The 24,585-nt window shown below is 36.8% G+C and overlaps 1 long non-coding RNA gene across 1 annotated transcript in view; it reads left to right on the top strand.

The window, feature by feature from the left end:
• Positions 1-11,467: 11,467 nt before the first annotated feature.
• LOC149216465 (uncharacterized) overlaps positions 11,468-24,585 on the top strand; it is a 117,810-nt gene continuing 104,692 nt past the window's right edge. The window contains exons 1-3 of the long non-coding RNA XR_016250556.1: positions 11,468-12,117; positions 12,508-12,600; positions 12,728-12,801. This is a non-coding gene — a long non-coding RNA (uncharacterized LOC149216465). The remainder of the gene's footprint in view (positions 12,118-12,507; positions 12,601-12,727; positions 12,802-24,585) is intronic.

The following is a 24,585-nucleotide window of genomic DNA, read 5'->3' as shown; positions in this document are numbered from 1 at the left end:
GTTATAAGGGAAATTCAATGTCGAAAGTGCATTACCCATTTGTATTATGTTTTAATTATAGGTATTATGTGCATTATGTGTTGTTTCATCATGAAGTATTGCTACAATCTCATGAGATGTAAACTAAAAGTTGTCATTGTTTATTTATGGTTGGGCATGATGTTATATGTAATTGTAGCGCTAGGCATAATACATTGTTACAAGGTGTGAGTCTGTGATAGTATGCAAAGATTTCACATTGCATAGATTTCACATTTAGAGGTCTCGCTTGTGTATTGTTGTTTCATTCCTTTGTGGCATCTGGTTTGTGGAGAAATCCAGATTTATGTCATTTTGAAAATGGTTTTGGTTATGGTCAAATTTAGTTTGTTGTCTTATTTAGTTGATATCAGATGGATCTAAGTTGTCCTTTTGTAAATTGCCATCTTGAGGAGTTTCTTTATTGCACTATCTCCATATTTGTTGATGTATTGAATGTTGGTTTATAAGGAAAATTCAATGCTCGGAGTGCATTGCTCATTTGCATTGTGTTTTAATTGGATGTGCATTGATTTAAAAAGGTAAACTGATGCTCATAGTGGGTTAGCCTACCAGCCCATTTGCATTGTATATTCATTTATAAGAGTCATTCAATGTCAATAGTTGGCAGATTTGGAGGTAAATTGATTTGTAAGAGAAACTTCGCATTGTATTTGGATTCAAAGTAAATTTGATTATAAAGGAAATTCAATGTCGAGAGTGCATTACCCATTTGTATTATGTTTTAATTATAGGTAGTATGTGCATAATGTGTTGTTTCATCATGAAGTATTACTACAATCTCATGAAATGTAAAGTAAAAATGTTGTCATTGTTTATTTATAGTTGGGCATGACGTTATATGTAATTGTAGCACTAGGCATAATACATTGTTACAAGGTATGAGTCTGTGATAATATGCAGATATTTCACATTCAGAGGTTTCACTTGTGTATTGTTGTTTCATTCCTTTATGGCATCTAGTTTGTGGAGAAATATGGATTTTATGTCATTTTGGAAATGGTTTTGGTTCTGGTCAGATTTAGTATGTTTTCTTATTGATTTGATATCAGATGGATCTAAGTTATCATTTTGTAAATTGCCATCTTGATGAGCTTCTTTATTGCATTATCTCCATATTTGTTGATGTATTGAATGTTGGTTTATAAGGGAAATTCAATGCCCAAAGTGAATTGCCCATTTGTATTGTGTTTTAATTGGAAGTGCATTGATTTAAAAAGGTAAACTGATTATAAATGTTTTGTAAATCATTTGGTGTGTAGAGGCATAACAGAAAATCCCATTTGCATTCTCAGGTAAGATTTATACATTATAATAGACTATAGATGTTCCTTCTAAAATGGATTTTGGTTACAATGCCGTAAATAGTATGAAATAAAACAACCTAGGTTGTAAGCCAAAATCTTTCTATGACAAGAAAAAGATACAATCCATCCAAAATCCACATCATAATGTGGTTACAACCAAAAACATATGACACCCCTATTCTTTATGGCCCTGAGAATCTTGAGTGCCAAAACTCCCTGAGTTACCTTCTTGAGCCAGGTAGGTTGGCCTATCTAAAAAAGGCTGATTAAGAAATGGTTGATTGTTGCCATATGATTGAGTCCAATTTGCACCTTCCAACCATGGAGGAATTGAGTACCCATACCTCACATTTTCACTACTAACCCCTGCATTAAGTGGAGGTGTGTAATGAGCATACATAGAATTGACACCTCCTCTGGTAGGAATAAGACAAGTGGGTAAACCCTCAGGTTGAAGGTGAGGCACTTGAATGTTTATGAGGTCTTGGAATAATGGTGTATTATTTGCAATATTGTCCAATGAGTTTGAAATAATCATGGTTTCATCAGCTATGCTTGCATCATTGTCAACCATATTGATCACCCCTTATTCATTTTCAAGCATTTGTTGTGTCTTTCTTGATTCCTTTTCCTATCTTGCCATTTGTTTTTGTTGGTCCTTAACTTGCCTTGCTTTATCTCTTTCAAGCCTTTCATGTGCTCAATGTTGTGTTGCAGCAATCCTTGATGCCTTCTTCTCCTTGACTAGATCCTTCTTTTTCTGTTTTAATTCCTACATTTCAAATTTCTTTTTTTTCAGACTCAACTAACAGGTTTATATAGTCTTCTGAGGTGAGTAACTGTGAACTTCGGCCCAAACGAAGACTACCCAGTGTACCTTTCTTTTTTTCATTGATACTCTCTCTACTGGTAGCTTTAGGAACCAGTCAAGTATCTTCTCCACCCCTCCCACCTGCATGTCATTGCTTGGTACTTCCCTTTCAGTATCTGAGACAACTGATTGAACTCTTTCATTATCTTCATTTGATGCCTCATTATGTGCTTCATCTTCTTCCATTGATTTGTTGTCCACAAAAAAATGAACAATTTCACTGTTCAATTCTGCTGGTTGTGAGGGCATGTTCATGCTTTGTTCATTGGTTGTTGAGACACTATGTTCATTCATATTAATCATTGCTTCTATCAGCCATGATGGTGGGGTTACCTAGCTTGGCAATGTCAATTGGTTATTGTCAACTACATGTTCAACAATGTCATTAACAATATCAACAACAGGATTTTCATGTTCTTGAGTTGGTAGAACGATCTCCATGTTACTGCGAATTTGTTCATGATTATACTGTGTTTCACATACAGTTTCATCATCTTGATCATATAAGCATCCTTGAGAGAGGAAAATCATATTACTAGCTACAATCACATCATCTTGGTCATCTACTTCTTGCACTTCAACACATGTTTGGACATGCCCTTCTTCCCGACCATCCACATGAAATCCCTAGGTACAACTAGTATCATGTATAAGAGCATCATAATTCAGTGGCCAGATTCCTATCCTCCTAAAGCCAGCCTTGATATTTCATGGTGTCAAAGCCCTTTTAAAAGCTTTACTTGCAAGCTCTGCTAACTTGAACCTTTTCACCTCAGCCCCTGGATTCTTTGCCATCCATGCAGCACGCTCTGACCTGAAATAGCTCTTGAAAGGGCCAAACACACTAACATTGAGGGGTTGCAGTCTGTGAGTGGTATGAGCGGGCAAGGTCAACAGGTTGATGCCTAAATTGTTTACTTCCTCAATTGTTTGTACATCCATGTGGCTCCCATGGCCATCTAATATCAATAGGTGTCTGTTATTAGGTGAGATGTCACCTGGTACCGATGCAGCAAAGTGAAAAAGCCAACTTAAAAACAGTTCCTTAGTCATCCATGCATGGGGATGTGCAGCCATGCATGCACCTGGTTCACAATTTTGTATATAGTTTTTTAGTTGATCTTTACTTTTGAATAGATAAAATCCTGGGATTGAAGTACCAATTTCAATAACACAACATAAAATAGTTATCCACTCCCTACTCTTAGGAAACATCTTTGGCACATTTTGACTCCCTCTCTTGGAAATTACCCGCATGCCACAATTCCTCCCTACCTGTAAACCTGTTTCATAACAGTTCCATATATGGTCTGCTCCATAAGAATGTTTATCGTAAGCACTAGAAAGAGTGTCATAGAACTTCTGCACAACTGCAGGGGGAAAATTTAATGCTCTGTCTCTGTCAAGGCCCTTAGCGGTACACAATACAAGGTTTGGATGCCTTTTTTAAACCCAAACCACCATGATTTACCAGGAAACCCATGTTTGAATGGGTTTGGCCTCCCTTGACAGATTTGAGCAACTATGGATTTGAGTTGTATCAACTCTAGCCCATGTCCCAATTGGGCCATCTCTTTACACCATTCAACCACCTCGACCTCCTCCTCGTTAGTCATAACTGTAAGAGGCCCTCTACGTTTTGTATGAGTCAGTCCATTTATCCAATAATGTATTGATGAGGGAGGAATACCATGCTTTTTTGTAGATGATCGAACTGAGTATCCATTAAACTCTACGTCATCAATTACAACTAACATTTCCTCTTTTTTCCATCCTCTTGTAGTGTTGATCTTTTTAGTTGAACTTGCCCCTTGGACTGTTGTTGACAGTGGTTCTGTGGGTGATGGTGTGAGAAAATCAGCTTCATTGTTGACATTGACATCACCTATCCTGTCCTCATCTGATGACGGGCATCGCAGCTGCGTACCCCTTGTCACTCTCCTGCCACTTCTCCTTGTACGAGCAACATAACTAAATTTTGCCATAGATGCAACAACATGTAGAATTATTGCATGCATTTAGTTAAGAATATTTGTAAATTATGCTTTCATACATGGCAAAAATACTTCTTCTTTATTACAGGAAATTATCAACATGTATGTTAGTATCCCTGAAAAATCAAATATACATAATCAATTTTGTTGTATGTCTTCAAAATTATCAATGATTGTTGTTTTCATAACTTGTCTTTACACTTAAAATACCATGACTACATATGTACTTGGAAAACTACTATCGGTTTTCGCCTTCTTCTGGTACTATGAGAAGATCTGGTAGTTACTGTTGTTTGAATTAATTTGTTTAGACCCCTATTTGTTATCACAATTGAATTCATTGATGGCCCCCGTTGTCTTACCAAGAGAACTTGCATTGTCAATCATGTAGTTCAAGTAGGGTTTGCCTTATGTTGCTTTCAAGTTGAAAAGAACTTTTGAGTAATAAGAAACTTCCATTGTAGTAGAAGTTTCTCCTGCAAGATTTGATCCAGGATTGCTAGTGTCAATATTGCAGGTTTGTCTTGGTGTTTTCATATATTCTAGCCTCTGCCAATAGAAATGGTCTGAGTTACCATAACCAACCTGAGAACATATTGAAGGGATTGGTTGTTTGCCTACAAAGTAATGAACTCTAATATGAGGTCAACATTTGGTATTCTCAAGGATGCACTGATGGGAGTGGGCTCATGTGTTTGGTAGGATGTATTTGAGAGTTGTACTGTTGGAGGATCATGTAGTTCAAGTGGTGTTTGCCTTATGTTGCTTTCAAGTTGAAAAGAACATTTGAGTAATAAGAAACTTCTATTATGTTAGTATCCTTGAAAAATAAAAAATACATAATCATTTTGTTGTATGTCTTCAAAATTATCAATGATTGTTGTTTTCATAACTTGTCTTTACACTTAAAATACCATGACTGTATTTGTACTTGGAAAACTGTTGTCGGTTTCCACCTTCTTCTGGTACCATAAGAAGATCTGGTAGTTACTGTTGTTTGAATTAATTTGTTTAGGCTCTTGTTTGTTATCGCAATTGAATTCATTCACGACCCCCACTATCTCATCAAGTGGACTTGCATACTGCCTTCTAGGTCCGTTCTAGGTCTGTTATTTGATCTTCAAGAAGACTATTTGCGGGTTCACAAAATACACAGAGAAACTCATTGTTGTTAATAACTCCTTGATTAGGATTTCGGCTTTCATGCCCAACATTTGATTTAATGTCTTAAGGAGCTTGGTCCTGGGAATGCTTATGATTTTTGAAGAAATGAAGCCAAAGCAGGACTTCTCCTTGATTGTGATTTTGGCTTTCATGCCTAGCGTTTGATTTAATGTTTCAAGGAGCTTGGTCCTGGGAATGCTTATGATTTTTGAAGAAATGAAGCCAAAGCAGAACTTCTCCTTGATTAGGATTTCGGCTTTCATGCCCCGCATTTGATTTAATGTCTCAAGGAGCTTGGTCCTAAGAATGCTTATGATTTTTGAAGAAATGAAGCCAAAGCAGGACTTCTCCTTGATTAGGATTTCAACTTTCATGCCCAGCATTTGATTTAATGTCTCAAGGAGCTTGGTCCTGGGAATGCTTATGATTTTTGAAGAAATGAAGCCAAAGCAGGACTTCTTTTCAAAAGATTAGGCTATTTTTTTTTATTAGTTCCTTACGGGATGTTCCTATTCATTTAGGGGCATTCTTGAGCTTTTTTATGAAAATAATGTGGGGTTTTAGTGGGTCCCCAAAGGCTATTAGTAAGGTAGAAAGGTAAGAACATTGTATCATGCCTGTAATGTAATTAAATCAATTTGCTTGGGTCTCTAACTGTACTAGGTTTGTTTACAAGGAATTTCTAATTGCCAGTTATAAGAGTGCTTTGATTAACAACATGTTTCTAATGCTTCGGTGTCTGGATTTTATATTGGATCCTCATCAATGGGTGTAACAATGACTAGCTCTTGATCTCGCTTTCAATAGAGCCTGTAGTAACTCTCGATCTCACTTTCAATAAGGCATGTAGTTCCTAAGGGACCTTCTATCCATAGGATTCAGTTATGGCAACCAAGTGTCTTCACCAATAGTATGATGTCAGAGTGAGAGGCCCGAGTGCTTCTTCTAATGAGGATGCTTTTAGTGCATAAGTGGATGATAGAGACCCTATGGGTATTGTGGATTATTGTGAATATGTGATGGGGATATATGATTTTCAATTGACTGAGAAATGGCTTGCAAAGATGAGTTGTTCGAAGACATAGATTGATGGAGTGCATGTATACATGAGGAAAAGACTTTCATTAGATACCTTAGTTTTCTAGAGTCTATGTAATATCTTTTGTGTGAGGGATGATTGACTGCCTTAGCATAGAAGTTTCTCCTGCAAGATTTGATCCAGGATTGCTAGTGTCAGTATTGTAGGTTTGTCTTGGTGTTTTCATATATTCTAGCCTCTGTCAACAACAATGGTCTAAGTTACCATAACCAACTTGAGAACATATTGAAGGGAATTGATGAGCACATTAATTGACAAAGTTTAATCTAATTGTAATACTTCATAATTTTTTGAGGAAGACATAACATTTCATTCAAATATTCAGCACAAGATTAATTTCTCAGAGGCTTTGTTATTTTCCAGAATATAGAAAAATAGAAAAAAAATATATATTTTCATGAAAATGAAATTGTAAGAACATTGTGAGAAATGAAAATAAAACTGTAAGAAAAATGTGTTGTAATTGAAGTAACCAACCTCGATATATTGTCAATTGTTCTGTGATGTTTTGTCTTCAAGTTTGGTGAATAGTTTGAAAGCATAACATGCAATGTTAGCGGTGGTTGAACTTGTTTTATAGTTTTTGGCACTTGAATTTAATTGGTGGTAAGGATTGACATGGATTGCAATGGCTTCATTTTGATTTACTCTGATGTGATTCAATGGTTGAGAATTTGTTATTTGTTGATCCATGTGCTTTGATATGTTTTAATGAGAAATAAAATGGGTTGTGTGTCATTTATTGAAGTAATTGGGTTGGGTGTTATTTATTGAACATGTGATTTGATATGTTTTAATGAGAAATAGAATGGGTTGGGTGTCATTTATTGAACAAATTGCGTTTAAATGTTATTGGGTTGGTTGTCATTTATTGAACAGAGGGGGCTTAAATGTTAAATAAAATATCAGTTATGGTTGACATACATTCACTTTTATTATGTGCAGGTATGGATATTTATTTGGGATACATAGCTTCAGCTCTGATGAGTAGGGGTTGAAGTGACTACTACTTTGTCCTTCTGGAATAGACCATTTTGGAAGGATTGATGAGTGGGGGTTGAAGTGAATGCTACTTTGTACTTCTGGAATAGACCATTTTGGAAGGATTTATGGTTTTATCTGTTTTGTAGTTGGGTCAATATGGTTTGTACTCTTAAGTATTAAGATACTATTTAGGGACAGTTGTGGGCCCAGTCAATATTTTGGGAAATTTTGGACATAAATTAATACTTGTTTTCACTTACCCTCTTGGGTTAAACGTCATGTCACGAATCATATAAAACTAATTGTTAGAAATCGTTAGATTCATTGAATCTCATAATTGCATTTTAAGAAAACTATTATGGTAGCTAGCAGGTTACAAACAAATTCAAGATTAAAAGTGTATTTCTTTATGCTATCTTGAATTCAAGATTAAAAGTGTAGTTTTTTATGCTATCTTGTTAAGTGAAACAGGGGTGGCTCCTATTGAAGCAATTGCTATGGTGCGAGTCATAATGTATTAAAAAAAAATTGAGCAAATGGAAGAGGGTAGATGGCCTAAGATTGTCTTTAATAAGAGATTGTGCAACAGAGAAAAAACTTGATGCAGGGAAATAACAAATGGTTTAGTAAATGGGGTATTCGTTGGAATGCGTGTCCCATAAACAACAAAGAGATAAAAGATTTTGTTATGGAAAAGTTCCACAAACTTATTTGGGATAATGAGCTAGGAAGAAAGAAAAAAGTACTATATTGAAGGGGATTATCCCACTCATAGTCATAAACCAAAAACATACATAGCTGCCAATATCTCTTGGAGAGCCAAAATTCTTATTGCTCACTTAAGGACAAATTCTCATCAATACCTTTGTGAAACAGGGGGCTGGAAAAGGTCAAAGAAGTGTGGGAGGAAATAGTACGCATTTTTTATTCTCCCTGAAAAGTGAAAACAGAAAAACATTTCATTTTAGAATGTGAGGCCTTCTAAGACAACATGGAAAGTTATGCAGATATGCAGGTAGCTAGGTCTTGGGATAATCTATTTAGCGAGGGGTTTGTCGAAAAACTGAGAGCATTTATTGTGAAGCTTCACAGAAAAAATGTCAAATAAATAAAGTAAATGATTTTCAAGCAATCTGTCTAGTAAGCGATTTTCAAACTAATAAACAGTAATAAAAAACTGGATTAATACGGTTTTTAAACCAAATAAAGAAATGCCCTCGGCCGACGGTTTATTTCACAGATAAAGCGAAATCACCTGAATAACACGGAGTCGAGCAAAGAGCAATTAAAAATGACTGCAAACAGCTGGGCGAAGTCGACCAACGGTGAATCCACATGAAAGAAGAAAAAGAAACTGTGGAACAACTATTACAGATATAATATTTTGGCCAAAAGCCTTCTTTAAATATATGTGTTTGTATAATTAATTTAAATTTTAAAAAATATAACTATGATGAATCTAAATTATCAAAACCATTAATCTTTACAAATTTATGTATATATATATATATATATATCAAATATAATTAATTTAAATTAAAAAATATAGGATATAAAAATATAAATAAAACTCATCATTTTCATAATCATTACAAAGAGCCGAGATAGAGAGCCTCAAAGAGAAATGTAAGCGCATGGAGGGGGCTATATCCCACATTAAGAACATCACCTAGAGCATGCAGGCTTAAGCATCATCCAAAGCAAGCCTCAAAAAGGAACCTCAGGTTGAAGACTCGGTCAATCAGTTCTGTTCTGGTAATCAGCAAATGTCCAGTAAATTTTGTCTACTCGCGGGCCTTTTTAAATTTTGTCTACTCGCGGGCCTTTTTTTGTCAGGCAATATAGCCGTTACTTATTCCAATGTATCTTCTTCAAGTTTAATATCAAAAAGTCAGGGTCTGCGCACCCATTTTGGACTTCCTCTCTTTTTCTCCTTTCACCATACGTAACAGCTCTCGCTTTTAACAATTTTTTTATAATATAAAAGTATCCGACCGTGTTAAAAAAAATAAAAATTAAAAAATTAAAATACGATAATAAATAATTATAGATATTAAATTTGCCAATTAAATTAAAATAAAAAGGCAAAAAAGCATAAGCAAATCCCCATCCCCTTTGTTAATCTCGCTCGTGGAATATTCCACCATTAACCTCTATTTATAGTATGTTTTTTTTGCTTTTTCAACCTCTATCTATAGCATGTTTTGCTTTTTGCTTTTTCAGCGTATATTTATATATTTATAGCATGTTTTTGCTTTCTCATTAGCGAATGAGTTTCTAATTCTGGAAAACATATTGAAATTAAAAACAATGCCGGAAGAAATAAAAACCATGTTTACGAAATAAATATATACAAAGGAGAGGATTCAAATTTTGCATGGAAATAGGTATGTCCATGGCCTGTCCGCTCCCCGTCCCACAAAGCTGTCGAGTGAGAGCGATCGTGACTGCTCGAAAGCCAGAATATAAGACAATCTCTCCTCATTTTCATATCATCTTCTTCTTTTGTACTCTGCATTGAATTGGTTTGCCTTTTTTTATGTCAAATGTTTGTTTCTACCATTGCATGGCCATGCATTTTGGGTTTTACAACTTTTTATTTCGTTGGTTTGATTGTAATTCCTGTATTTTGGGTTTTACAGCTTTTTATTTTCGTTGGTTTGATTGTAATTCCTGTTTTTTTTCTCCAGTGTGCTTGCATTGTTTGTCTGTGGAATTTTATTTTGTTGTTCTTATGTAGAGGAGAAGAATCGCTAGAGATAAAACCCTCGTTATCCATTGAAGTGGGGGAGGAGGTATGCGTTTGTTTTTCAATCTATTTAGTTTTTACTAGTAAGTTTGTACAGTGACTGCAAGATAATGGCTATGTATAGAAGCCAAACTGTTCCACAGTTTTTATTCATTCTTTCCATTTCACAGTGAAGACGTGGAAAATCCCAAGGGCTTTCACCGTAGAGATTGCATTTAGATTATTTGACCGTTCGTACTTAATCGTTTTGACCTGCTTAAAAAAATTGCAACAGGTGAAAAGAGGTTCGCCATGGAGGGAGAATATGAGACAGGAAGCTACGGTTTCTGTAGTTGTCTTATGTTTCTCTTTCGTTTTTGTATCTGTTTATTTGTCAAATTATTTTAGGGCGGTGCTTAAAAGTTTTGCAGAGACTTTGGCGTGATGAGAGGACACGTAGGACAAAAATTCGAACGTGCCAGACTCAGACTTACAGAAATCATTCTGTCATTCTCGGTATACTCTCAGTTCTCTAAAAGAGAGAAAACATTCTGTCATTCTCAGTATACTCTGTTTGCAGGTACAAATTCCGTCAATCTGTTGGCAAGCATTCGATCATTTCTCTGTTTACTTACAATTGAGTTATGTCTTGAACCTATAATCGATAAGGATGCCCAAGGTAAACAGCTAACACCGTGGAGGATGAGTGTTAATTTATTCCGTATTTTCCTATGCGCATCCTTTGGTGGGGCATTTTTATTTTATTTTGTTGTATAAAACCAGAGTAGTTGTTTTATTGTATTCTTGATACTGTACCAGAGGTTACCTGTTTTAATATATTATTTCACACTCGCAAGGGTTTTAATTTCTTGTCTAGAGCAACAGTAGTCGTCCTATGGTCTTATTGATATAGAATCTGCAGGTTTTCATATTTTTTGGCAGTTGCTTGCTAATTGGTTAATTATTTGTAACAGGGAAAGCAGTGAAGAATGGGGCTCGCTACAAGGAATTGAACATGACAGAGGTTAGGTTTGTTTTGGTTTATTTAAGCCGTGATTATATATTTGTTTCTCCCTGGTTAGGTTTGTTTGGTTTATTTAAGCCGTGATTATATATTTGTTTCTCCCTCTCACAAATCATTCATTTACGCTGGAATTGCAGGAGAAAGGACGAAAAGTACTTGCTAGGTTGCAGAGGAAAGGACGGAGAATACTTACTTTGGTCGATTGGAAGAAAAAAGAGACACGAGGGTCGAGGAGAGGGTATGAAATCACCAACATCTTCATGGTCTACCTGAGGTCTCCTACTCATTTTGTGTGAAGTCGGCGTAGGCATGCGCCATATCAATGAATGGTCGTGCGTACGGCCCTTTTCTTACTTTCCATTTAAGTCAGCCGCTAACCCTGTCCAAGTTGGGGTTAAGTTGTTAACCCAACGAGAAAGTCTTCCTAAACAGTAGTAAAATGACCATATAGAAATATGTTCTGCCAACTTTCACTAAAGAAGCAAAATAACTAGTTAGAAATCTGTTCTGCCAACTTTCACTAAATATGATACTTAAATAAAGTTAGTCGACAATCCGATAGATGATGAACTTAGTTTTGAGTTTTGTTACTTGTGTGGTTGGATTTGTTTGCTTGGGAGATTTTTTTTTTTTTTTGCAGGATGTATAGTAGAACAGGAGAAAAATGGGTAGAGAAGAAATCCATTGGAGTGGAGGAGCTTGGTAGCTAATCTGGCCTGCTGGAGAACAGTGACAGCACCTTGACTACAATATCTTGACTATTATACTGCCTCTTGCCTATACCATCCTCTAAAAGATTAGTAATCGATTTGATACGATACCGACAGAATATGAATGCTGTCCGGATGGGTGATAAAACGGACGGAAGGAAAAGGTGAAGTGCTCTGCCGGGAGAGCCAAGAGTTTTGTAAGTGCTGTTTAATTTTTTTCTTAATTATTTATTATTTATTATTTCAGTCATAGGTCAAACCTTTTATTGATTATTTTCATTTAGAATGACACTTGTCTGCTTGCTATTAATTTATTTGAGATTCTAGAATGAGAGGTTTGCTTTTAATTTCTTTGATAGGTGCTTGGTTTTTTGTTTTGGCTTGATTGATGGTTTGACTTGATCTCTGATTTGCAATAGGATGCAATGGATGCTTTTATTTCAACCTAAGAGGCACTGATTTTTTCCATAGGTAGATTTGTTTTGTTTGGGTTGATTATATCATTTATATATAATCAGAATGGCCCCAGAATTACTAATTCGAATGGCCCCATAAACTAATTCCTTTTCAATATTTGTTGTTGGCAGTCATCCTGGATCTCAGATCCAGGAAAAAGAGATGATGAAGAAGAATACGACCTGACTACAAGTCTAGTCTAAATCAAGTCTAGTCTAAATCAGGTAGATACACATTCTTTCACTCATTCTTTTACTCATTCTATAACGAATGCCATAGGTTATATGGATATTCTCCTTTTTGCCAGTTTAATAACTAGATCCTTTCCTTTTCAATATTTGTTGTTGCCAGTCATCCTAGATCTGAGATCCAGGAAAGATAGATGATGAAGAAAACGACCTGACTACAAGTCGAGTCTAAATCAGGTAGATACACATTCTGTCACTCGTTCTATAACGAATGCCATAGGTTATATGGTTATTCTCCCTTTTGCCAGTTTAATAACTATCCTTTTTGCCATTTTCTGTCTACCAAAATAACTAGATGACACTAGAAGTATGCTTGGAAGTTACGTAGTTGTAGGTGATTACGTTGGCCAACTATGTAAGCGTATTAATGTCATGTTCTGTGTATAATTTCATTTTGTTCCTTCATTTTTCACATCATTTTTCACATTGTACTTGTCATGATACCTGCATTCAAAATCACATTAATTCATTAGTTTGTACACTTTACTTTCTAGTTTTTGTGCACTTATTTTAGTTTAGGATTCATTTGAATTGATTCAATTCCTCTAGGTTCCCCTTTGTTCACGCAGTGAGGGGAAAACTTAGCATGAAAACCTTTAATGCTACTTAGCCTTGCGATGACCTTTTAAAGGGTCTCCAACCTTCCATAGTAATTTATCCTTCCTTATCCATCCCTTTTTTCTATACTCAATTTAATTTAGATAATCGGGATCCTCTTTTATAGTTGTCCCTTACCAACTTTGACTTATAAGGTTAATCTAGTGTTCAATTCGTTATTGTTGTTGCCAAGGACCTTCATCAGATAGCACGAGGGAAGGCCAATCTTGGTCTTTGGCAAGGACTACCAAGTTTAACGTGGAGGTCACATTCATCTAATTTAATTAGTCTAGTGAAGGGTCCCTTCCGTTTCAGATTGATCTTTGGCAATGACTACCAAGTTTAACGTGGAGGTCACATTCATCTAATTTGATTAGTCTAGTGAAGGGTCCCTTGCCTTTCTTATCCAAGGTCTTTGTTAGCAGACCCATTCCTTGTTGGGAATGCCCTTTTCTTATATCGAGGATCAAATCCTCATCCTTTTCCCATAGGCTTGCCCTTTTCGATTTGGGCATTCCAACCTTTCATTTTTTGGTTTGCAAACCCACAAATTATTATGCAGAAATTTTCCTATTTGTAAGTTTTTCTTCCATTGTCACTAAATCCACACATGATAGTTAGTTAGTTGTGATCGTTTCACATTAGTTGTACTTGTCATGTATGATGAAATAGAGTGTTTTTGGCCAATTCTCACAACTATGTCCTTTTCCTTGCGTTTGAGCATTTAATTAGTCTTGGTAGCTCTTTCTCCTTATTGTGGGCACTCTTCTTTGATTTTGTCTTCTATTTTTATTCCTTAGGTTTCCTTTTCCTTGCGTTTGAGCATTTAATTAAACTTGGTAGCTTTTTCTCCTTATTGTGGGCACTCTTCTTTGATTTTGTCTTCTATTTTTATTCCTTTCATGGAGCTTTCCATCTTAACATAGAGGCTTCACTCATCCTTTTTGTTTTATGGCCCACCCAAACGGCCCACCCAAACTGAGCCTTGGGTGAGTTGTTCAAGAACAAAGGTTTTGTAATCTTTTGAGTTCTTCCCACTTTGGGGGCTAGTTAGTTCCTCTCAGAAACCTTTGTAATCTTTTGAGTTCTTCCCACTTTGGGGGCTAGTTAGTTCCTCCCAGCAACCTTTGTAATCTTTTAAGTTCTTCCCACTTTGGGGGCTAGTTAGTTCCTCCCAGTACTAGGAGGTTATTCCTATATCCTGCCACTCGTTTATTGATTAGGTCAAGTAATTTATGGGTGAACAAATTTCACATTTTTACTAGGTTAGGATAGATTTGAAAATCTAGTGTCTGCCATTTGGATTATGGGGTTAAATAAAACTTAACAATTGTCCATTTGGTGATGGAAACATTTAGTGAGGTATTTCCTTTGAATGAATCTCACTGCTGCAAAATGTCCTTATCCCTATGTCAATGTTGGGCTAAGAGAATTCCTCTACTAGGGGAAAAAATCTGGTCACGGACCTATCTTTGTGACTCGATATTGTGACTCGATATCTTAATCTATACAAGGGAATGAATTTCTTACCCTTTGAAACTTTGGGTTTGAGAGAAACAACTTTGGTTCACGAAAACTTCATTAGTCTCGGAAAGGAAAACCCATTGAAATCAGTTGGTTTGATTGACTAAGAGTGTTGTAATATCAACCAATAGAAAGTATTCAATTATTATTCATTGTCAAGGCCTCAATTGGAAATTACAAGTAAAAAACGAAGATTAAAATTCATTGAATATTATTAAACCCTATTATTGTTGGTTCTGCATCATTTAATAGACACTAGGTCTCTTTGAACGATGTGACTTCACGTGATTAGGTCTGAAAGTGAATGTGTGATTAGGTCTGAAATGCATGCCGTCTAGTATAGACTTGTTGTTGTTCCAATGGTTGATCCTTACTAGCTACTAAAAATCTATATGCATGGATCTGAATTTAGGCTTGAAGTGTGCCTCTCTTTAGGTGCTAAAATGATGATCAACCTCCCTAGTTGACTTGCCTTCACACAGACTGTAAGCTCAACACATATATCGGCCAAAGAATAGGGCGACAACACGTACTTTGATATGCTAAAAACAACAAACAAGAAATCATTTTCAGCTAAATGTGTCCTCATTCTGGCATGAAGTATACCAATAACTTTTCCTCTTCCAGTGCAAAGTAGTGTGCCCTTTTGACTTCCAAAAAGTACGTCCATAACTGTTGATAAGTAGGTGCGTGAATATATCTGAGGGTCTGCATGGAGTGTGCCCTCTTCTGTGCAGTGAAAACCAAACATAAACAAGAACTAACTGCCAAGGTGATGTATCCCTTTGTTACAGTTCATAACCAACACATACTGGGAATAGATATTAAGAGGGATCATATGCTAAGAGTTCCATGTATGCATGTTCCATTTCTTAGTAGCTATAAACTCTCCATATTCCAAAATAGCGAGGTAACCTCTAACATCAACACTTCAATCCCACATCTGTCTGTATGCCAAAAGTAACCAAAGCACTTCACTGTGGGAGTGCGGCCTCATGCAAAATAGAAAATATAAGGTAACTCGTTACAACACTACATGCATGTGCCTTCTAACTGTTGGGAAAATGATAAGTACGCTATTGTTTCATTTATCACCTCTTTACAAGGGGTACACCTTAGTTAACCTATTAAAACTATCATATATCCCCCTATGCTAGTGCATCTCCACCCAAGTGGAACCTCCATCCTGGAAACAATGTAATTGTGGATTGCAACCATTTGAAAATTTGCATCAACATGCCCTTAACGCTGGCATTTTCTCTTCCTGAATAAGCCCTAGATATGGAAAAGGATGGACCTAATATTTGCATTCACATGTTGTTCAAAACAAGGTATGATTCCTTGGAAGAATACACTTCGACTTATCAACAGCTTTAAGAACAAGTCACTTAAAAGAGATCCAATGCTATTGCAATTACCGAACTTGCTTATCAATCGTTCTCCCAGTTGGGCAGGTTAGCATATGCCATAGAGGTAAGATATCCTAACTATTGCACCTTCTGATGGCTATAAAAATTTTCATCCAAAATAAGTTTTTTTCTGATTGAGGGTAGAAGTAACCACCCAGAAAAATAATGAGAATAGAGCCCTGCATCTACTATTAATAATTCAACCAAAGGGTCACTGAAAGCACTCATAAACACTTTAAAAAACATGGAAATTTTGCTGGTTTGATGACAACATATAAGGATGTGCCCTAATTTGTTATATCTCCTAAATCATAATGTCTTGTTGCTGCTACAGGTTATGTTTTTATGGTTGTGCTCTGAGTTTGGAATCAAATATAACATAAACGCCAGCTCATTAAAGTTAAAGGATCTCTAGGAGCTTTCCCAGGTTGATCAATATTCAAACTATCATTGGCGAAAAGACTCTTACATAGATCCACTAAACCATGTTGGTAATACAAGGTTATCTCCTTGAAAATTTTGAGTATCACCAATCATCATTACATTCTTCTAGTAGAATGAAGTTACGTCTAAAACTCTACTTCAACAATATTTGACCATGCTTTTGCCTCAACATCCGCTTGCATATTTTTTTGAAGGTTTCAATGTCATGGAGGCCATATCGCTTAGAGAATCCTTACTTCTTCAATCAGGCACACCGCCAACCTCATCTTGATTAGTTAGATTCCAATGGGCAGCATCCTTACAACAAGGATAAAATTTGTTGTTATAAATCCTTGGCCTTCCATGGCACTTACTTTTTGTAATCTTGCTTTATTTTCTATGTCTAGGAGTGAGGAGGTGTTTTGTGAATTCCATGGCACTCAATATAGTGCTTACTAACTCTATTAATGCTGTTTTTTTTCACAAAAGTCTAGATTCACCTCATTTTTCTTTGATTACCTTCATGGTTTGTTTCCATAATAGTGGGAACCCCCCTTAATTCATGGAGGATCACTAAGGGTCCTCACCTCAGACTCCCTTTTCATCTTTGAAAACTGACATCCTTGCACCATGCGAAGCTACTTCCCTCATTGGCCTTGATTCTACATTGTCTTCCCTCACTTTCTCCCACTCTTACCTCACCTTCTATCCCTATTCTCAAATTTGCTTGGCCTTAAGTTCCTTCACTTGGAGCTTGGACCAATAGGAAAGAAATAGCTATTGGTATCACCAAAGGCAATGGGTTAAAGAACTTTAATTTTCTGGTAACTTTTGGGGTATGTGAAATAATCTCTCTTCCTTTCCTCATAAACCTTTATGCACTAGAATAGATGAAAGTGGGTTCACATGAATGAAATTGAATAAATGAACTATTTGCTTTTCCTTTTCAATGGCACACAAGGTAAGTCCAATATTATAGGTACAGGTCCTAGGACACCTCTTGTAAGTCCAACTCACAGTCACCTTAGAGGAACGTCCCTTCACTTTAGGCTGGATTTCCTCTGACACAAATTTGAAAATCAGATTAGTGATTTGTGTGTTTAGCAATTTTCTTTGGAATAAAAAAGATGAGGGGACAAACTAGAGCGAGAGCCTTATCCCTTGGGCAAACGGAAATAATGCAATACTTGATGAAGAAGCTTAGAATGCAAGGGGAAAGTTAGCAAGTTATAAATGTTATCATTCCAATCAACTAGTGAAAAGCTCTTAACAATGTCATTTCATGGCTATCAAATTCGTGAGTGAACAACAGAATATATCTTCATTAACAACTCTGGTTATATCAAGGGTTTAGATGGGTGCATCCCTCTAGTAAAACCCTTCTTTAATAGCCAAAACAGCTCACAGAAAAGATGTAGTAGTCCTAAAACAATAGAAATATATGAGCAGAAAATGACGTGGCAGCATAAATGTGATCAATAGCCCAGAAAAGTGAACATTCGTTCACCAACATCACTTCCTCTTGAAATCCTCTTTCTTTGCCATGCATTAACCATCGAATATTCAATGCAGAAATATATGTTGACCTATGTAGCTAGGTGTAATAGTCCTAAAACGAAAGAAATATATGAGCAGAAAATGACGTGGCAGCGTAAATGTGATCAATAGCCCAGAAAAGTGAACATTCGTTCACCAACATCACTTCCACTTGAAATCCTCTTTCTTTGCCATGTGTTAACCATCGAATATTCAATGCAGAAATATATGTTCACCTATGTAGCTTTGCCCTTAGATACATGATATGCATCCTCAATTAGTCGGCATGCATGAAAATATGTGGATGAGGGCTCAAAAAGGTGAATTTTGGCCACATGTGCAAACTTGCTTTCAGATGTGTGAACTCAATCATAAAACATGCCTCCAAAGATGTGTGCACCATAATATGTGAGAGGAATGTAAATGTATATGCAGTGTCCCTTCCTAAACTAATTTGTTACAGGTTTATTTATTCTACAATTTTGACAATTTTGGAAGCCATGGGACCCATATGATTTTTTAAAAAAGACTTAAGAAGGAAAAAGGGGCCTAAATGTCTTGTTGGAAAAGCATGGGGGCCACCCACATGAGGAAATATGAACCACCTTCGAGGGAAGTTTGAATGGCTAAGGAAAAAATTCGAATTGCTAGTTGGAGGGGGCCCGCATGGGAAAAAGAGGCCCACAAATTATAAATAGAGGAGGCCCAACCTCATTTTGCATCTTTTGCCTATTAAACTCAACCTTAGTTGCTTGAGCTGCTTAGCCAAGTCACTCGTTGTTTAGCAACGAGCACTCCAAGCGAAGAGCTCACCCTCTACGAGAGCCACCCTAGTGAGGTTCCTTTTTACGACTTTGGGGGATTGCAGGAGCATATTCAAGGCGTTAAACTCAACTATCACTCATCCAATGCGTATTTCAGGAGGACACAGTAGGGGAACACACATTAGCTATTTTAGGGGCCTTCCGGGGAGCAATCGCCAAGAGAATTTTGGTGAAGGGAGTACAGGGAAACACTAGCCTTTGGGAGGATTTTGGGAGCAAGAGCTTGCTGCTTGAGACCAGTGTGATTAACAACACCTAGGGCCAGTGCAGAAGCTTCTCACTGGGCACACGTGGGAATTCGTGGGTCAATTTTTGGAGCAAGTATTTGTTGGGAGAGATAAGGGGAAGTTCGGGGAAGATTATCTCAGTTATTTTGGTGTGTTTTGGAGGGCTTTTCCTGGAGTTACAGGCAGGCTATACCTCTCAGTAGTTGGAGGAGGACGTGGCTCTTGGGAGGCCAAATTTCCGGGGTCAGAACCAGGCCAAACCCTTTTTGGGTCTTGATGGGTTTTGTTTGAGTGTGGGGTTAATTTGGTAGAATTTTCTGAGCACCGGAGGTGGGGTTTCCAGCATCATCTTTGTAGCAAACAACACAGTTTCACTGGGGCAGCGCAGAGCATCATTGCAGCAACTATTTCTGCCATCTGGGCTTGACATATTATCACCTGGGCTTGATCACGCTTGCCATTGAGGCAAGCCCAGGTGCACCTCTTCCACATTATTGTACTATTTCTCCCAAATCGTAATAAAATGGCTCAGCTGGTTGTTATTTCTGGACTTTTTATGGGGTGTGCACTGAATGTTTAAATTTTATGGTGTTGTCTTTATTGTTTGCTTTGCATACCACTGTTTTTCCTAGTTTGGGACATTACAATATAGATCTCCATCTTCTCCATGCTTGATGAATAAGATTATGTTAGCATTGTTGGCCTTCAAAATGCAAAAATAATCTTTGCATTTTCAAGTGGTAACAAGGTGAAACATGGATCCAAATTCTCTAGAATAAGCAAAAAAATCTTTTTAAACAACCACAACCTGTTATGAAACCAGCTCAAGAAAAGATAGATCAACGCCTTAGAATTCAGCCTCTTCAAGGGGGCAACCTCCTTTACATTACATAAATGAAAAATTCTTGGATGATAACAAATGACAAAACCTCCTTTCTATATATAGGAGTCTAAGGAGTCACAATATAACCCAGCCGACCTAACAATAATAATATAAAGCCACAAAAATAACAATAAAGGGATTCTATGGGGCACAGTAATAATAATATGGGGATAATAGGGGCACAACAATATTAATAAGGGATGCAACTACAATAGTAATGGGGTAATCACTAGTATTATAGGGACCCAACATGCCCCTCTCCTTCAAAAATGTGTTGTCCTCAACGCTTGAGTAGTTCTGGATGCTTCTGTATAAAATTCTCATCCTCTCATGTGGAATCTTCAGCGGATAAGTTCTTCCACTTGATAAGATACTTCGAAATTGATCGATTTCGTAGTTGTCAAGTTCTTGTTTCTGTGATTGCTTTCGGTTCCAATATAATTTTTCCTTCCTCATCAAGTTCTGGCAATATTGTTTGAACTAGGAGCTTGTCGCCTATAACCTTCTTTAAACATGAAACATGGAAAACTGGGTGCAATCGAGAAGCTGCAGGAAGCTCCAATTTGTATGCCATAGTACCAATCTTTTGCAACACCTTGTATGGACCATAATACTTTGGTGATAATTTATTATCCTTCTTAGCTTGCTTGAGGGACATTTGCTTATATGGTTGTAGCCGTAGGAATACCCAATCATCTACATCAAAACTTCTTTCGTTGCGATGTTGATCTGCCTGTTGTTTCATTCTATTTTGTGCCAACACGAGGTTATCCTTTAAGAGTTGGAGGACTTGTTGTTGATGTTCGATGTGATGTTCCACTGCTTGAACCTTAGAATTTTCTCTTAAATATGATGTGATGGATGGTGGCTGATATCCATAAAGTGCCATAAATGGGGTCATTTTTGTTGTTGTATGGAAGGAAGTGTTATACCACCATTCAGCCAGAGGCAACCATTTGACCCATTGTGTCTGTTTATCAGATACAAAGCAATGAAGATATCCTTCCAAACATTTGTTTACTATCTCAGTTTGCCCATCAGATTGAGGATGATAAGATGAACTATGAGCTAACTGAGTACCAAGACAAGAAAATAATTTTGTCCAAAAATTTCCAGTGAAAATGGGATCTCTGTCACTTACAATAATCTTTCGGTTTCCATGTAGCTTTTGAATTGTTTCCATAAATGCAGTAGAAACTGTACTGGCTTTAAATGGATGTGATAATGCACAAAAGTGTGCATACTTGGTAAGTCTGTCAACTACCACCATGATGACACTCTTTCCCTCAGACTTGGGTAACCCTGTGATAAAATCCATTGAAACCTCTTCCCAACGTTGGCTTGGAATGGATAAAGGTTGTAATAGACCCAGTGTCTTAATTGTTTCAACTTTATTTTGTTGGCAAACCAAACATTACGCCACAAATTTTTGAATATCCGATTTAAGGCCATCCCAAAAAAATTCCTTCTTAACCCTGTGGTAAGTTTTTAAAAATCCTAAGTGCCCTCCTAAGGGAGAAGTGTGCAATTCCATAAGAATCTTTTGTTTTAGTTGGGAATTCTTACAGAAGTATAAGCGATCTTTGTACCATAAAGAATCATTTTGCCAGCTAAATGTATCAGACGTACTGGAATCTTGTTGTAACTTTCGAATAAGTGCCCACACTTCTTCGTCATTCTTCCATTCCTCCCTTGCTTCGTTTATCCAATCTCGTTGGATAATAGAAATGGCGCACAACAATGCTTCCACATCCTCATCCTTTCTTGAGAGTGCATGTGCCACCACATTTTGCTTCCCTATTTTGTAGATGATTTCAAAGTCATAACCCAACATCTTTGTGACCCACTTTTGTTGCTCTTCAGAGGATAATCTTTGTTCTAAAAAGTATTTAAGGTTATCATGATCCGTTTTTACCTTGAAGTGTCTTCCCATTAGGTAGGGTCGCCATTTCTTAAGTGCATGGAGTATTGCCAACATTTCCTTCTCATAAATAGCTTTGTGTAAAAACTTTCCGTTGATTGGACGACTTTCAAAAGCAATGGGTCTTTCATCTTCCATTAAAACAACACCAATTCCATTTCCTGAAGCATCACATTCCACAATAAAGGTTTTTGTGAAGTCCGGTGTAGCTAAGACCGGTGCTTGGCACATTGCCTCTTTAAGATGTTCGAAGGCCTTTGTTGCTTCTGGAGTCCATGAAAATGCATCTTTCTTCAATAATGTTGTTAGAGGTGCTGTTATTCTCCCATAATTCTTAACAAACTTGTGATAATACCCTGTCAACCCAATAAATCCTCGCAGATGCTTTATGGATGTGGGGATTTTCCATTCCTTAATGGCTTTAATTTTGCTAGGGTCTACCTTAACTCCTTCATGAGATACAATATGACCCAGATATTCCACCTCTTGTACTCCAAAGAAACATTTGGATCTTTTTGCATATAATTGTTTCTCCTCCAATAGTTGTAGCACCCTGTCAACATGTTCAACATGATCCTTCCAAGACTTGTTGTAGATTAGTATATCATCAAAAAATACTAACACAAATTTTCTAAGGAATGGTTTGAAAATGGAATTCATCAAACCTTGAAATATTGAAGGTGCATTGGTAAGGCCAAAAGGCATGACCGAAAATTCATAATGACCCTCATGAGTTCTAAATGTTGTTTTCAAAATGTCTTCAGTCTTCATTCTGATTTGATGATAACCTGAACGAAGATCTAACTTTGTGAAGAAAATTGATCCATGCAATTCATCCAGTAATTCATCAATGACGGGAATGGGAAACTTATCTTTAATAGTGAGCTTGTTGAGCTCCCTATAATTCGGACACATGCGCCATGATCCATCCTTCTTGTGAACTAATACTACTGGAGCAGAGAAAGAACTTTGACTCGGTTGAATTATACCAGCCTCTAACATTTCTGCAACCATACGTTCAATTTCACTCTTTTGGGCATAGGGATATCTGTACGGCCTGATGTTTGGAGGAACGCTTTCTGAAATCAGATGAATAGCATGATCATGATCATGAATAGCTGGGAGACCTTTGGGAGTCTCAAATACCTTGGAATGATTGTCCAAGACTTTTTGGAGATCTGGAGAAATAAATGATTGCAATGTGAAAACATCTAGCGAACATAATTGTGCAATTACACCCCTTTGTTCCTTTTTTAGAAGCTTTGTCATACCGTTGGAGCTGATTATCTTTCCCGGTTTCCCTGCAATACCCCTTAATTCAACTTCCTTTCCTTCCACAGAAAATTTCATGAAAAGTTCTTGAAAATTAAAAGCTATTGTACCCAAGGATTGTAGCCATTGGACTCCTAGTACAAAATCAACACCTCCCATTGGAATGGAAAGCATTGGGCTAGTCAATACATATTCTCCCATCGATAGCTTGATATTATGTTACTTTCCAGAGCAATTTATTGTTCCTCCATTTGCAACCATCACTTGACACTCTGGTGCTGGATATAAGAAGCAATTCAATTCTTTTGCTACCTTACAATGAATAAAATTGTGGGCACTTCCTGAATCAATCAACACTATTACCTTTTTCTTCTTGATATGTCCTTTTATCTTGATGGTTTGAGGAGTGGTAATTCCCGCCAATGCATTACAAGATATGGTCAGATTCATTTCTTCTTTATCTAGGCTTTGTTCCTGGAGTATATCCCCTCTTCTTTTGACCTTTCTTGCTCCTTTTCTTCTTCCTCTTCGCAATCTATGTAGAATAATTTCTTCTTAGCACACTTATGACTTTTAGTGTATTTGCTATCACAACTGTAACAAAGCCCTTTTGCTCTTTTTTCTTCCAATTGTTGTGGTGTCAACCTTATAGGTTGTGGAAGACTAGGGGCAACAACACTTCCATCTTTATAGTTGTGAGTGGTATGCTTCTTGGTTGCCATAATTTTGCTTTCCATTTTTCTTGCTAACTTGAATGCCTTCTCTAATGAATTAGGTTCCCAAAGGCGAACATCATGTTGGATATTATCCTTTAAAGTCCCTATGAACACATCAATCCTATGCTCCTCTGGAATATTTTTTACGCTTATGTTCAATTTTTGGAACTCCTCAATGTGCTCCATTATTGAACCCTTTTGTTTGAGACTTATCAATTGGCTAAAAAAAGTGTTGCTTTTTGTATCCTCATAATGTGTTGTCAATTCTTCCGTAAAAATTGCCCAAGTGATAATTTGTTTACGAGAGCAAAGCCATTGATACCATACAAACTGATTTGGTTCCAAATATAAAGTTGCAATACGTACCTTTTGTGTGTTTTGCACATTATTGAGATTGAAAAATTGCTCCATCTGTAATATCCATGTTGCGGGATCCTTGCCATCAAAGTTCCTCATATCGATTTTTGGAATATGGTGGGTCTTCGATCCCACATTAGAGTCTAAGAAATCATGATTAACATTTCTTTTGTTCGCATCATGAGTTTCCTTTACTACCTTTTCACCATTAGTAAGTATTTCTTGTAGAAAATTTGTCAAATCTGTCTTCAAATCTGCCATGTCTCTCTTCA

Source organism: Pinus tabuliformis, chromosome 1_1 (assembly GCF_031772625.1).
Source record: "Pinus tabuliformis cultivar Carrire ecotype Pingquan chromosome 1_1, CPIR1, whole genome shotgun sequence".
NCBI lineage: Eukaryota > Viridiplantae > Streptophyta > Pinopsida > Pinales > Pinaceae > Pinus > Pinus tabuliformis.
Note: the sequence above shows the minus strand (reverse complement) of the source record. Positions and strands in the feature narration are given on the sequence as shown.